Source organism: Melospiza melodia, chromosome 17, assembly GCF_035770615.1.
Source record: "Melospiza melodia melodia isolate bMelMel2 chromosome 17, bMelMel2.pri, whole genome shotgun sequence".
Classification (NCBI taxonomy): domain Eukaryota; kingdom Metazoa; phylum Chordata; class Aves; order Passeriformes; family Passerellidae; genus Melospiza; species Melospiza melodia.
The window spans coordinates 5399926-5415773 of NC_086210.1; the positions used below are offsets into that span (position 1 = coordinate 5399926).

Genomic DNA, 15848 nt, shown 5'->3' on the forward strand with positions numbered 1-15848 from the left:
ACTGGAGAGTGCGCCAGGCTGAACTGGGAGCACTGGTGTGGACTGCTGAGCTCAGGGGTCTGAAGTGGGAGCACTGGTGTGGACTGCTGAGCTCAGGGGGCCAGACTAGTAGCACCGTAGTCTGGACTGGGAGAACTGGTGTGGACAGGGGAGCGCCCCAGGCTGGACTCAGGAGCGCCCCAGGCTGGACTGGGAGCACTGGTGTGGACTGGTGAGTGCCCCAAGCTGGACTGGGAAGTGCCCCAGGCTGAACTGGGAGCACTGGTGTGGACTGCTGAGCTCAGCGGGCCAGACTGGGAGCACTGTAGTCTAGACTGAGAGCACTGGTGTGCACAGGGGAGCGCCCCAGTCCTAACTGGTTTTAACTGGTGTCTCCACAGGTTGTTGCTCATTCCCCGGGAACCCCACAGAGAGCACTGTCCGTACTGGTCCCACCATGGCGCTGCCACCCGCCGCTCTCCTGCCCAGTGTGCTGCTGGTGTGCTGACGCCCTGGCACTGGTGTTACTGGTGCCGCTGGTGCCGCTGCTGGCGCCGCTGGGCGTGCTGGGCGTGTGGCTCGAGGCTGCCCTGCGCTTGCCCATCCTGGCCGCGGCCACCCGGCTGCCAGCCCCTCGCCGTCCTTCCGGAGCCACCGCGGCCGCCGTCACGGCCACCGCCACCCCCCGCGGTGTTCGGAACCTTCCGGAGCCTCCTGGGGCCGCTCGGGGCCGGCCCGGGGCTGTTGGCGGCCGCAGCGCCCGCCTGGCTCGGGGTCACCCACGCTGCTGCCGTGCTGGCCTGGGCCGCGCCCCCAGCCCCCGGCAGCGTCCCTGAGACCCCCGGAGGCGTCCCCAAGGCTCCCAGCAGCGTCCGGCGCACTCTGGCACTGACCTGGGAGCAGAGGAACGTCCTTGGAGCTGCTGTCCTCTGCCTCATGCTGGCTGTCGTTGGTGGGTGACTGTCTTGGTTTAGGGCAAATCTGGGAGAAAACCTCCAAAAGGGGCCCCTCCAGAAAGCAAACCCACACAACCCGTCCCCAAACCAGTTCAGGAAAGATTCCTCAGAGAGAAGTGGGAAGAACCTGTTTATTTAACAGGCAAAGCACACAAAATGAACAATACCAGATGACAACATTCTTTCACCACTCTGAAAAAGATGACAAATTCAGAAAGTCTCTCTTGGGGGTGGTCGCTCTGTTGTCAGTCCCTCTGGTCCTGGGGCAGCTGCTGCAGCCACAAGGTGCAAACTCTCGGTGTTCCCAGGTCCTGGTCTGGAGCAGGCTCAAGTAGGTCCAAAAAAGGGAAAGGAGAAACAGTCCAGGGAAAAATTCAGACTGCTTAGCTAAACTAAATAATGAGCAGAAACAAAAGCAAGAGCGAAGCAGGAGCAAAGCAGAAGCAAGAGAAAAGCAAAAAGCCAAGCAAAAAGCAAAAGCAGCACCATCTGTGTCTGTGTCCCGCCAGCCGTGGGGGAGCGGCTGATAGCAAAACCAAAGCAAAACTTTCACTCTTCAGAGCCAGTCTTGAAAGCACAGAACATGATATCCAGCATAAACAGAACACACAGATGGGGATACAAACATCCTAACGTCACCTTAGGACGTTGACATGTGGTGACAGGCGTTGACATCCCCAATTTGGGCTCTGCAGCCCCAAATTGGGAACCCCCCAATCTGGGATACCCCACCAAATTGGATGCTGGTGCCTTAAAATTGGGTGTTGAGCTCCTAAATAGGTGATGACCACCCTAAAATAGAGTGGTGACCCTCCTAAATTGTGAGTTGACCCCTTCAGTTGGGTGCTGACCCTGCAAAAATGGGGTGCTCACTTTCCAAATTGGGTTCTGACCCTGCAAACTTGACTGTTGGTCCCCCAAAATTGGGTGCTGACCATCAAACTAATGGTCTGATGCCCAAATATGGATGTTGACCTCTAAGACCTGGGATCTTAAGGTCCTGATCTCCTATGTTTAGGTTCTGATCCATAAAATTGTGTGCTGAACCCCCCCAAAATTGGTACTGACACTTTAAATTGGGTGTAAAATCCCTAAATTTTTCACGAAACCCCCCAAATTGGGTCCTGACTTCTCTAAATTGTCTCCTGCCCAAATCGTGTCCCGCCTTTCCAAAATTAGATCCCCGCTCCCCAGACTGGATCCTGCCCCCCACAAATCAGGGTCCCCCTGTGTCAGTGGTCTCACCCGTGGTGATGCAGCCTCGGTGACACCCAGGGGAGATGGCGGGGCCGTACACCACCGGGAAGGTGCTGGATGCCATCGGGAGTGGGGACGGAGTCACCGCTGGAGCTGTCGGGATGGTGGCGGCTGCTGGAGCCACAAGGTGGGTTGGAGCATTCCCAGGGCCTGTCCCCATGTCCCCAACGTCCCCGATGTCACCGTGTCCCTGTGTCCCCACAGTGTGCTGTTTTCTGGCTGCCGGGGGTCTCTCTTCATGCTGTTGATGACGCGTCTCCGTCAGAGCCTGAGCCTGCGGCTTTTTTCCCACCTGGTGCACCAAGACCTGGACTTCTTCCAGGGAACACCAGCAGGTAATGGGGTACGGCCCAGCCCCATACCCCCCGACCCATCCCACCTGTTCCATCCCATCCCAGCTAGTCTGTCACCCCAGTCCCATCCCCACCATCCCATCCCATCCCGTCCCGTCCCGTCCCGTCCCGTCCCGTCCCGTCCCATCCCATCCCATCCCATCCCATCCCATCCCATCCCATCCCATTTCCACCATCCCATTCCCACCATCCCATCCCATTGATCCCATCCCATCCCATCCCATCCCATCCCATCCCATCCCATCCCATCCCATCCCATCCCATCCCATCCCATTCCCACCATCCCATCCCATTGATCCCATCCCATTTCATTCCCACCATCCCATCCCATTGATCCCATCCCATCCCATCCCATCCCATCCCATCCCATCCCATCCCATCCCATCCCATCCCATCCCATCCCATCCCATCCCATCCCATCCCATCCCATCCCATCTGTCTGTTATCCCATCCCATGACTCCATCCCCATCATTCCCATTCCCACCATCCCATCCAATTCCATCCTATGCCATCTTCCTGGCTTCATTCTACTCCAGTGTTCCATCCTGTCCCCATCCCACTTTCCCATTCTAGCCACTGTTCTGTCCCCATTATTCTCACTCCCGTGCCTCCACCCTGTTGCATATCCCCAGCTGCCTCCCACCATCCCATCACCCCATCCCACCATTTCCTTTCCCACCATCCCATTTCCCCTGTCCTGCCCCATTCCACCCTGACCATCTCCACAGCCATTCCCATCATCCCATCCCACTGCTCCCCATTACATCATTCCCATCCCAAATGGGATCATCCATGATGGGATCATGGTCTCACCCACCACAATCCCAACCTCTTTTCCCACCCTGCAGCTGAGCTCCTGGCTCAGTTTTCCATGGAAGTGCCACGGGTGTGCAGGGCAGCACCGAGTGGAGCCAACCAGCTGCTGCGGAGCCTGGTGATGGCCCTGGTGGTGGGGGGGTTCATGGTAGGACTGGCACCGGAGCTGGCACTGCTGGCACTGCTGGAGGTGCCCCTTGGAATCGCCACCCGCCGCATCCAGAGCACCCGCAAACAGGTCAGGAGTAGGAGGGAAAGAGTGGGAGGGGACTGAAGAAAGGTGGGAATGGTGGAGCTGGGATGGAGGCTAGGGGAATGGGATGGTGGGGATGGGATGGGATGGGATGGGATGGGATGGGATGGGATGGTGGGGATGGGATGGGATGGGATGGGATGGGATGGGATGGAGAATGGAAAGGAGGATGATGGAGGTGGAAATGGTGGGATGAAAGGGGATGAAGACAAGGGGAATGGGATGATGGGGATGGGATGGAGAATGGAAAGGAGGATGATAAATGGTGGGATGAAAGGGGATAAAGACCAGGGGAGTGAGATGGTGGGAGTGCTGACATGAGGATAGAACAAAATGGTCGAGATGGGACTGGTGTGGATGAGAAGAGAAGGATGAGATAAGGTGGTGGGTATGGGATGAGACAGTGGGGATGGGGATGGTGGGATTAGGAGAATGGATGGGAATGGTGAGGGTGAGAGAGAAGGGCGTGGGATGGCGGGAATGCAATAGTGGGGATGCAGTGGGTGTGGTGGGATGGGATGTGGATGGTGGGCCCCGAAGGTGATCTGGGAAAGTTGGAGATCCCCTGTTGCTGCCACAGGCCCTTCAGCGATCCATGCTGGAAGCATCCGCCCGCACAGCCACAGGGGTGCAGGAATCTGTTGCCGCCATTGAGACCATCCGAACCTTTTCGGCAGAGGAGGAGGAGGAGGAGCAGCACAGATGTAACCTGGCCAAGGAGCTGAGGCTGAAGGAGCAGATAGAGCTGGAGCTGGCAATCTTCGTCCTTGACTACAGGGTCAGGGGGGACTGGGAATGGGAACAGCAGAGAATGGGGATGCCAGGATCAGGGATGAGGACACTGGGAATGAGAACACTGGGACCAGAAATGGGAAACCAGCGGCTAAGATGGGGGCACTCAGAGTACAATGGGGACACCAGGAATGGGGACAACAGAACAGGGACATTGAGTTCAGGAACGGCATGGCAGGAATGGGAATGGTGACATTAGAAACAGGATGGGGACACTGGGATAAAGGTTGGGAACATCAGTGTGGTGGTGTTTGCAGGTCCCCAGGATGAGAAAAGAGACAAAATTCTTGACTTCATGTTTCAGAAAGCTGATTTATTATTTTATAATATATATTATATTAAAAGAAAATTATATACTAAAGAAAGAGAAAGGAGACATTAGAAAGCTAGAAAGGAATGAATAATAAAATCTTGTAACTCAACAGAGAGTCTGACACAGCTGGACCTGTGATTGGTCATCAAGTAAAAACAACCACATGAGACCAATCAAAGATGCACCTGCTTCATTCCACAGCAGCAGATCATTATTGTTTACATTTCCTTTCTGAGGCCTCTCAGCTTCTCAGGAGAAAAATCCTGGTGAAAAGATTTTTCAGAGAATATGTCTGTGATAGATCAGGATCAGGAATAGGGACATCAAGAGTAAGATGGGGACATCCAGAACTGGAACAAGGACACCAGGAACAGAGATGAGGCCACCAGGAACAGAGATAAAGACACAAAGGAGTGGGATGGGGACAGGCAGAATGGGGACACCAAGAGTGGGTTGGGGGCAGATGGAATGGGGACACCAGGAGTGGATTGGGGGCAGATGGAATGGGGATACCAGGAGTGGGTTGGAATGGGAGCAGATGGAATGGGGACACCAGGAGTGGATTGGGGGCAGCAATATGCCTGTCCCACCTACAGGTGATCAAACTGGCCATCCGGGTCATGGTGCTGGAGCCACCAGCAGCTCCGTGACGGATCCATCACTCCTGGGGTCCTCGTCACCTTCCTGCTGTACCAGGACAGAGTTGGTAACCATACCCAGGTGATCCCATGGAATGCACGTGTTTGTCCATCCGACCGTGCTTCTGTCCATCCCGGTGCCACCCCCTTCCTTCTCCCCAGGTGCTGCTCTACGGCTTCAATGAATTCCTGACCAACGCAGCTGCTGGACAGAGGATCTGGGAATACCTGGATCGGAAACCCGCAGGGAATGTCGGGGGGACGCGGGAGCCCCCCGAGCTTCAGGGCCATGTCACTTTTCAGAAGGTCTCCTTCACATATCCTGGAAATCCAGAGCACCCTGTGCTGAAGGTGGGTCTGGGGGGAGGTGGGGTTTCCCAGGGGTGGGAATTTTGGCATCACCTGCTGTCACAATCCGTCCTTACAAACGGGTTTCTTGATAGTTCATGGATTGATCTCAGGGTGCAAAAAAACCAATACGGCACAGGAGATTTGCAGTAATAAAACAAATGCAGCTTTATTGAATGACCACCACAAAATGCAGTAGAGGGATTAAGGGAGAGAAAAAGATAGAGAGAGAAAAGAGAGAGAGAGAAGGAGGGGGATATAGCTACCAAATGCAGAGACAAAATCCTTTGGTCCAGTCCAGTCGAGGATCCGCCTATTACGTCGGGGAGATCTCAGGGTTGCAGTCCATCTGGACCCCAATTATACTCTTTTTCGATGGGGGAAGGGGAATGGATTTTGCAACCGAGTCAAAGGTAGTTTATTGTATCTTCGGGAAGGAAAGAATAATGTTTGGAAAAGGGGTACACACAGTCCATGTTCAGCAGTGGGTGTGAGCCATTGTTTTCGTGGTCCACTGCTCACACCTGCAACATCCATCTTGCTTTGGTTAGGTTGCCTCCCCCACACACCTCTCCCAGGTTGGGGGTCTCAGTCCCAGTCCTTGGAAAGAGTGTGGGGGGCCTTTTCGCATGGGGGTTTCATGTCTTGGTCTTTGATGGAGAGGCTTCTTACATCTCAGTTCGTCTGTCACGGCAGTTGTAAGACGAGTGAAGGGTCTTTTGTGGGGGACCACCCAAAACTCAGGAGAAGTCCAGCCAGGCAAAGAGGGGACAGCTTCCAAGGCTACTGTTGCAAAAAGGCAAGGTGCCCCCTTCTTCTTCTCATTGGGCTCAGTGTAGCATATAGTAAATACACCTGTGGACAACAGCTTAACAATGCTCTCAGGTCTCGGGGCCTTGTTGGCATGTGACTTTCTCCTTCAGAACCAGAGATTTTAGACAGTGGGGACTCTTCAGTGCTCCCCCAATGATGATGGTGAGGCAGATGAGGAATATTTCAGACAGACTCACACACCTGTCCCCATCCCACAGGACGTGAGCTTCGAGGTGCGCTCCGGGGAGGTGACGGCGCTGGCGGGGCCCAATGGCAGCGGGAAGAGCACGGCCGTGGCGCTGCTGGAGCGGCTGCGGGATCCTGGCAGCGGGACAGTGCTGCTGGATGGGATCCCGCTGCCAGAGTATGAATACCAGTACCTGCACCGCAAGGTGGGACAGCAGAGACACTGAGAACACTGGGCATGGAATGGGGAAAATGGGGACAGGGGTCAGGGGACAACTGTGATGGTGTTCACAGGGGTTTTTGGATGAGGGAAGAGACAAGGATTTGACTCCATGCTTCAGAAGGCTTGATTTATTATTTTATGATATATATATTACATTAAAAGTATACTAAAGGAACAGAAGAAAGGATTTCATCAGAAGGCTAGCTAAGAATAGAATAGGAAAGAATGATAACAAAGGCTTGTGGCTTGGCTCTCTGTCTGCGCCAGCTGGGTTGTGATTTGCCATTAATTACAAACATCCAACATGGGCCCATCACAGATGCACCTGTTGCATTCCACAGTAGCAGATAATCAATGTTTACATTTTGTTCCTGAGGCCTCTCAGCTTCTCAGGAGGAAAAATCCTAAGGAAAGGATTTTCCATAAAAGATGTCTGCAATAAACAATGAAATGGAACTGGGACCACAGGAGCATGGGAGCAGAAATGAGGATACTGGGAAGAGGATGGGGACATCAGGAATAGGGTGGGGACAACAAGAAATGGGATAGGAACATTGGGAAATGGGATGGGGATGAAAGGAATGGGGAAAAGTGGAAAGTCAGGGGTGGGGACACTGGGGACACAGATGGGGAGAATGGGATCAGGGATGGACACTATGGGGACACCAAGGTGGCATGGGGTCATGGAACAGGGGTGGGGACACCAGGAGCCAAGACAGCATCATAGGGCTTGGGGCTGGGGCAGGTGGTGCTGGTGGAGCAGGATCCCGTCCTGTTTTCTGGAACGATCCGTGAGAACATCCTGCTGGGGCTGGAGCACTGCAAAGAGTCAGAGCTGCGGGAGGCCGCCATTGCTGCTGGAGCCATGGAGTTCATTCAGGGGCTGGAGCAGGGCTGGGACACTGGTGAGAGCTAGGGGGATGGATGGGGCACCCCTGGGGCACATCCCCCTGATCCCAGGATCCTCTGGCAGCGATGGGAGAGCGGAGTGGGTGGCACATGGTGGGGTGTGCGGGGGATCCCTGAGGTCACATCCCACTGATCCCATGGGATTGTTCACGCAGGTCAGATCCCACTGATCCCATGGGATTGCTCACACACTGGTGAGGGAGTGTGGGGGGCAGGGGAAGGGGGGGAACCTCTTGTGCTGGGATCCCACTGATCCCAGGGTCCCCCCGCAGAGGTGGGGGAGTGTGGGGGGTGGGACAAGAGGGGAGAACAGGGCTGCACCCCACTGATCCCCTGTGGTCGCTCCCACAGAGGTGGGGGAGCGCGGGGGGCGGCTGGCGGCGGGGGAGCGGCGCCGTGTGGCCCTGGCCCGGGCTCTGCTCCGGCGTCCCGCCGTGCTCATCCTCGATGAGGCGCTGGATGATGGAGATGATGGAGCGGTGAGTGGGGTGGGATGGAGGGGGTTGGTGTGGATAGGGGTGTAGTTGGTGAAAATGGGGTATGATGGGATGGCTGGGATGGCTGGAATGGGATGGTGGGATGAGGTAGTGGCAATAAGGGATAATGATTGGCATGGAGTGGGAATGATGTGATGAAGACAGGGATTGGATGGGGTGGTGTGGGTCAATGAGGTGGAGAAATAGGACAGGATAGTAGGATGGGATAGAGACCAGGGGTGTAGGATGGCAGGAAAGTAGAATCAAAGGAGGAAGACAAGGAGATACGATAGGGTGGGGTGGGATGGGGTGGGAATGAAGGGGATGGGAATGCTGGGATGAGGACAGAGATGGAGTGCAATGGGAAGAGTTGGAGTGGTAGGAGTAGGATGGGATGGGACAGTGGGAATGGGGATAGTGTGGGCAGGATGGCATAGTGGGCATGGGGATGGGATGGAGAACAGGGAGATGGTAAGAACAGGATGATAGGATTAGGGTGGGACTGAGAGTGGGATGGGATTGGTTGGTCGGGACTGGGTGGGATCAGGTGGGACAGGGTAGGACTGAGTTGGATGGGTTGGCCTGAGGGTTCTCTGATTGGATGGGTTGGGATGAGCGTTCTCTGAGCTGGATGGGTTGGGATGAGCATTCTCTGAGCTGGATGGGTTGGGATGAGTGTTCTCCTAGCTGGATGGGTTGGGATGGGAGTTCTCTGAGCTGGATGGTTTGGAATGGGAGTTCTCTGAGCTGGATGGTTTTGGATGAGCGTTCTCTGAGCTGGATGGGTTGGGATGAGTGTTCTCTGAGCTGGATGGGTTGGGATGAGAGCATTCTCTGGCCGCAGGCACAGCGCTGGGTGCGCACTGGGCTGGCAAAGACCATGCTGGTCGTGTCCCACCGGCCGCGGGTGCTGGACGGGGCCGATCGCCTGGTGCTGCTGGAGCGCGGGACCGTGATGGAGACGGGAACACCAGCGGAGCTGCGGGAACGCCGCGGCACCTACAGCCGCCTGCTCCTTGGAGGAGGCAGCACTGGGCAGCCCGAGGGCCCTGGGATGGGCAGCAAGAAGGGGGCTGCATCTGGCAGGGAATAAAGGGGAATCAGCCCCAGTGTCCTCATTCCCGGTGTTTGTGTCACCAGCCAGCTCCTGGTGTCCCCAGTCACAGTGTCCTGTGAATCCCTTCTCCCCACATCCTCAGGATCCCAACTCCCTGTGTCCCCCATGTCCCCACTGTGTCCCCCAGGTCTGCCCATTCCCTGGATGTGTGTGTGTCCCCTGTATCCACCATGCCCCCATGATCCCTGGTCCCCATGTCTGCTCCTGGACATGGGGCACAGGGTGGGAAATCAATCCCAAGGAATGGATCTGGGCATGGGTGTCATGTCCTCATCTCACTCCTGCTGTGCTCACTCCAAGCTCCTGGTGTCCCCAGTCCTTTCCCAGTGTCCCCATCCCCAGTGTCTTTATCCCAGTTCCCAATGTCCCCTTTTCTATTGAGAGGAAGTGCTGGGCACTGGAGGATGGGACTGAGATTTATTGCCCAAACCAGGGTATTTATACATGAGAAATAAAACATTTTGAACAACTGTAATTCTTGTGTTTAAAACATGGGAAAACAGGAAGTCAGTCTGTTGGGAAGGGCTGCTGTGTGATGAGTGGGAACAGCAGGATGAACTCTGCCAGCAATTTGTGGCTTTCTGCAGGGAGAGGGAAGGGGTTGGACCTGCACCATGGATCATTCAGCTGGTGATGAGAGTAAGAGTTGGTGTCACCCTGTCTCTGTCGCCATGGGTTGGATCTGGCTGAAGAGCCCACAGAGAGCAAGGATCCCACCAGATCCTACTGCATCCCTTGTACCCCAATCCTGCTCCACTAACACCACCTGATCTGTTTTGGAATCCCCTCAATCCTGTTCTGGAATCCCACTCCAATGCTGCCCTATCCATCCCACCTGATCCTGCTCTGGAATCCAGCCCAGATACACTTTAGAATTCTACCTGATCCTGATCTGGAATCGTGCCCTGGTCTGGAATCCTGCCCTATATCCCTTCTGGAATCCCGCACAGATTCCCCTCTGTACCTGTGGTCAAGCAATTGGTTTCTCTGCCTGTTTCTGCAGAATGAGAGGATCCATGAGATTCCAGCATGGATCACACACCAGGATTCACCTGCATGGAGGTGATCCAGAGCTGGATCTGCCTCTGTGTTAGGTGACATGTGGAGGGTGAGGGGCACAGGAGACAGACACCACTCACCCTGATGTTTGTGTGGCAAGAGAGGGTTTTGTTTTCCACTCCCTCCTTTATATAGAGCATTTGAAAGGCCTGGTCTGGATGCTGTCATTGGTTTGAACTCCACACCCCTTTGGGACCTGGGCCACTGAGATGTCTGCAGGCTTATGAGAGATCAAATTGGCCAAAGCTCTTGTCACTGAGCCCAGGGGCTGGCAAGGTGACACCAACATCTCACCCTTTCTTTTCTAGAAATTTTGATTTGCATTCTAGCTGCAGCATTTATGTCCAGGAACTGCTAGGGGAGAGCTCAGGTAAATATGCCCCAGGCATTAGGCTTATAGGTTACAGATTGCAACTTATTTGTAAAAACAACAAACCATTTAAGCCTTGAAGAAAATAAAACAGTCTGCAAGAACAAGAATCATTCAACCCTTATTAAAGAAAGAAAAACAAACACAAAAACTAGGAAACAATCTGTAGACAAGGAAAACAGTTTGTAAACAGGGGAATAATTTGTAAACAGATGAATCTTTATGTGAACTGCAGTCCCAGATTTCCATGAGGTTGTCACCAATCACTGATCACACGGCTCTGTGTCTGCTGAGGGTTTATCAGGAGGTGCTGTCAGGATGCAGTGCAGGCTGGATGCATGTGGCAGGTACCCAATGTGTCCCACTGTCTGTTGGAACACATGAATGTCCCCAAGCCCAGGTAATGAGATCCCAGGGACCCCCCCCATGTATTGGTAAGGAGGTCTCGTGCCATTCCCTTGGATTTGGGCAGCTGAACATCACATGATTGCATTGATAAGGAGTGATTTAGCATAACTGGGTTCGGGGATTTTCCTAATACTGTTAAGTGATTTAATGTGTATAGAGCTTTAGCTATTCTACTCTGTGGGGTCTCACCACATACCTCCCTTTTGTTTATTAACTATACCTTTTCAGGCACCATGTGCTCTTTCCACTATTGCTTGTCCAGCTGGTAAATGAGGGATGCTGGTTTGGTGTGATACACCCCAGAGCTGTAGAAATTGCCTGGTTTTCTGGGAAGTGTAGCAGGCCCTTTATCAGTTTTGATGGTTTGAGGAATGCCCAAGGCTGCAAAAGCTGATTGCCAGTGTACCATGGCACCCAGTCCCCTTTCCTCTGTGTGTACTGTAGCCCATATTGCTGAGGAAAGGGTGCCAATTGAGACACGGGTGTGTTTTAAACGGCCAAAATCAGGGATGTGTGTGACATCAATTTGCCAGATTTGCAAAGCACACAGTCCATGAGGGTTCACTCTCATCTGCAATGGTGCAGCGTGACCTTGACAGCACAGATGCTAACAATATTACAAACCTCTGTGTTTGACAGCTGAAATTGCTGTTGTAAAGCTCAAGCATCTTGGTGGAAAAAACTGTGCAGTGCCTTTGTTTGTGGAAGCACATCTGGCTGTGGTGCTGAATGGGTACCAGAAAAAGGTACCCGGACCGTCTGTAACTCTTTGTTTTTATTGTCTCATATTGTCCTAAATCCTAATTGTCCAAATTTTTATTACTCTAGTAATATTGCTATTTTTATAACCATTTTATTACTATTAAACTTCTAAAATTTTGAAAAACAAGTGATTGGCGTTTTTCACGCAGTGCCTGACACAACATCCCACGGACAGGGAGGTCACAGGATGTAAAAAACGCCAATCCTGTCACTGCTGTGTCCCAGCGCTGCACCGAGGACATCCCCCAGCGTGATGGCCATGTCATCCCCAAGGGTATGACAGGGTGTCCCCAGTGTCACCACCCACCCTCATCTGCTGTCCCTAAAGTGACCATTCCCATCCTACCATAGCTCATCTGCCCGATGAGCATCTACGGGACCCACCACAGCCCAGACCTCTGGCCTGAGCCTGAGGTAGGGCCACCCTATGAGGTGTCCCTTGAGGAAGCAAAGGGAGTCGACCACATCCTAATTGATCAGCATGGAACTCCGATTTGTTGATCTAGCTTACACTCTTTTATAGTGGTGTTAATTAAGCTTATACATATTACAAAACCCGAGCTCATCATAGGTTGCAGATTACACACCAATCCCTCTTTGTTGCCGATACCTGTGGTTTTCTTGTTGAGACTAATACTTGCTTTTCTCATCCTGTTATTGACTTGTTATTAACTGTTGTCAAGGCCTCCATGTTTTCCACCATGTTTTTTCTCATCACTTCCTCAAGGACATGGTGTTTACTGTTGTTAAGGGAAAAGCCTGAGAACTTGCTGCTCACAGCTGCCTTTTATTTTTTAACCAGCTGTATATGTTCATGGCCTTTTTTCCTTCAAGCCATGTCTGAGCAAAATTCTCCAACAAATTCCCCGTTTTTCTTTTTTGCGCAAGGAGGTTAGTCTGCCAAGTTTTTTCTATCATTCTACTGACCACATTTTGAATATAATCAAAAATACAAGGTAAAATAAGCAGAAGCATTAAAAGCACATCTAATATCTCTACAGCATATGTCACAAGGTTCCTCAGCCACGGTCCAAGCAATGGCTTTTACCCCAAAGGGTTAAAACCACCCCCAACTGAGCCATAATGTCCTGCCTTATCAGGCATTGCACGGTAGGTGGTAATTGGACTACTGAAAAGGAAAGCTGTTAGCTGTTTTTCATTCATGGAACCCAGAGAGGAGGCGAACGGCTAGGGCTAATACTGCTGGAATCGACTCCAGTGTCCAACAAGCCTGAAAATGATCTTTTCTGTCTCCTTGAAATTCCACTTCCACCCTTTTCTTGGGTCTCTCAGAAAGGTTCAAAGCCAGTAAGGTAAGTCCTCCGGTGGATTCAAAACCATTTCCCCCCCTCTCTTGTCCTTTCATAGTCTGTAATCCCTTAGTCATTTGGCTCAAGTGGCACCAGCTGAGCACTTCTCAGTCCTTTGTTAATTTGGAGTGGTGGGAAAAGAGTACGCACCATAACATATAGTCCACATCAGTGACGCCAGGCAAAACAAATAATCCCAATGCAGATGATCTTCCGAAAAGCAAAGCACCCACCGTGTGACCCTGTATAACAATAGGTCCGTGAATCCCTGTCGGGATCTTCCGTGGGTGCAGGTCATCAGCATATCTTCTACGGCAGCTGCCGGTTCCAAGCCGAGGCTCCCTGTGGTGTCGGGTTGGAGACACGAGAGGTGCTGATGCTGCAGCGACGACTTCTGTTGGTGCGTGGTCACTGCGGCTCTGGCACCAACTAGGCATTGAAGGCAGTGTTGCTGATGTTTGAAGAGGTCCAAGAGCAGCTAACACCTGATTTTGAGAGGTCTTTGCCTGTTCTTGTAAGCCTAGCCCTAACTGTGCTACGCATTCATTTACAAGCCCTTGCCAATGAGCATTGAATAACAATTGCTGAGGCTGAGTAAAGATCAATTTAGCTATCCTCATGACAATCATTCACCAAAAGAAGAAGACTGGCATCAAAAATAAAATCTAACATCTGTTTGGCTGGCTCACTTTTCACTCCAAACTGACTAACAGTAGACCTCAGCTGAGACAGCAATTTCCAATCAAGGGCTGTAATAGTAGCCTGCATGCCCCCTCCTTCTTGCAGATTGAATACAACAGGACAAGCCAGCTGGGTAGCAGCGCTGATAAGCTCCCCATCCCCCTTTTTCATAGCGTCTCTGGCAAGTGCAGCCCAGGCCAACCTCCACTCCCTTGCAATAGCCCCCGCTAGGTCATTTTCCGCCCCAGGGATCGGCTCATTGATTTTCGGGAGATTATCGGGTGGTCTTGGCCATAGTTCGTGTTGTTCAGGGGGTGTGGAAGCCTCAGAAGCACTCTGTGTAGCCTGGCTTAAAGCAGAAGAGGGTGGCGAAGCAGGTAATAAGACCGTCCTCATTGCAGGGGCTAATGGTAATCCCCTATCCTGATCGTACCCCCTGTCCTGATGGTAATCTTTATTACACCCATGAGCAGCGGTAGCCTGCTGGGCAGCCTCTTTCTCAGCCTGAAACTGCAATAATTCATTGCGAACGACCCGCCACAATTTACCTAACTTCTTGGCAGTTTTATCGCCCTCTAAAGTAGCCTCCCATAATAAATCACCGAATTTACGCCACTCCGTTAACTCGTGAACCGTATGGGGATTAATAAAAATTCCCCTATCGTAGCCATAAGCCAAAAGCCCTGGTAAATCCTTTTGCAAATCTGTCCCCTTAACCTGCCTTTTTTGTAAAAAGGCAGTCAATAAATCATATGCTGCTTGCCTTTTCATACCTAAAATCGTCAGTGCTGTTGCAGCCTCTTCAAGGTCCATGCAGCACGTATCAGTCAGGCTTGCCTGTACGACACCCGAGGCACGACGCGTCTCAGCTTCTTTTTTATCTGCTTTTTTTTTCTGTTCTCCGCGTTTTCTGCCGTCTCAGCTGCTTCTCAGGACCTGAGCCGTGTCTTCACTCCTCCGTGGTGCATTGCCGTATCACGATCGGGTGTCACCATTTGAGGAAGCAAAGGGAGTTGACCCATCCTAATTGATCAGCATCGAACTCCGATTTATTGATCTAGCTTACACTCTTTTATAGTGGTGTTAATTAAGCTTATACATATTACAAAACCCGAGCTCATCATTGGTTGCAGATTACACACCAACCCCTCTTTGTTGCCGATACCTGTGGTTTTCTTGTTGAGACTAATACTTGCTTTTCTCATCCTGTTATTGACTTGTTATTAACTGTTCTCAAGGCCTCCATGTGTCCCTGCCACCACAGTGGTGACAGCTGTGTCTCCTCAGTGTGACTGTGTCGGTGTCACTCCAGGTGTTCAATCCTCTGAGGTTGTCTGGAGAACAGCAAGGGACAGTCCTTCCTGCCGTCCTTCATCCCCTTCTCTGCTGGCCCCAGGTATGTGCTGGAGTGGGGACAGGAGTGTCCCCAAGTGCCACCCCTGTCCCTGGCTGGGTTCACAGTGGGATGACAGTGACAGTGGGGACGTGGTGGCAGGAACTGCATCAGGCAGAGCTTTGCCATGGCTGAGATGAAGGTGGTAGTGGCATTGACACCGTCCCAGCTGGTGCTGCGGAGGGACAACGTGAGGTCACCCCTGTGCCGCCAGCCCGAGCTGATCCTGCGTGCCAAGGATGGGCTCTGGCTGCTGCTGGAGCCACTGGTGGGAGTGGCCTGAGTGACACAGGTCACCAGGACATGGGGACATCCCACAAGGCGGGTGTCACAGCCAGGGGAAGAGCAGGGAATAAATGGTAGCATGAAAGGGACAGTATCATGGTGGTGGTGGGGATGTGATGTCCTTGGCCATGGGACACCTCATGGCATGGA

General features: G+C 52.6%; 1 pseudogene; it reads left to right on the forward strand.

Moving 5' to 3' along the window:
* The first annotated feature begins 436 nt into the window (after positions 1-436).
* Positions 437-9803, forward strand: LOC134426029 (antigen peptide transporter 2-like; annotated as a pseudogene).
* Positions 9804-15848: the final 6045 nt, after the last annotated feature.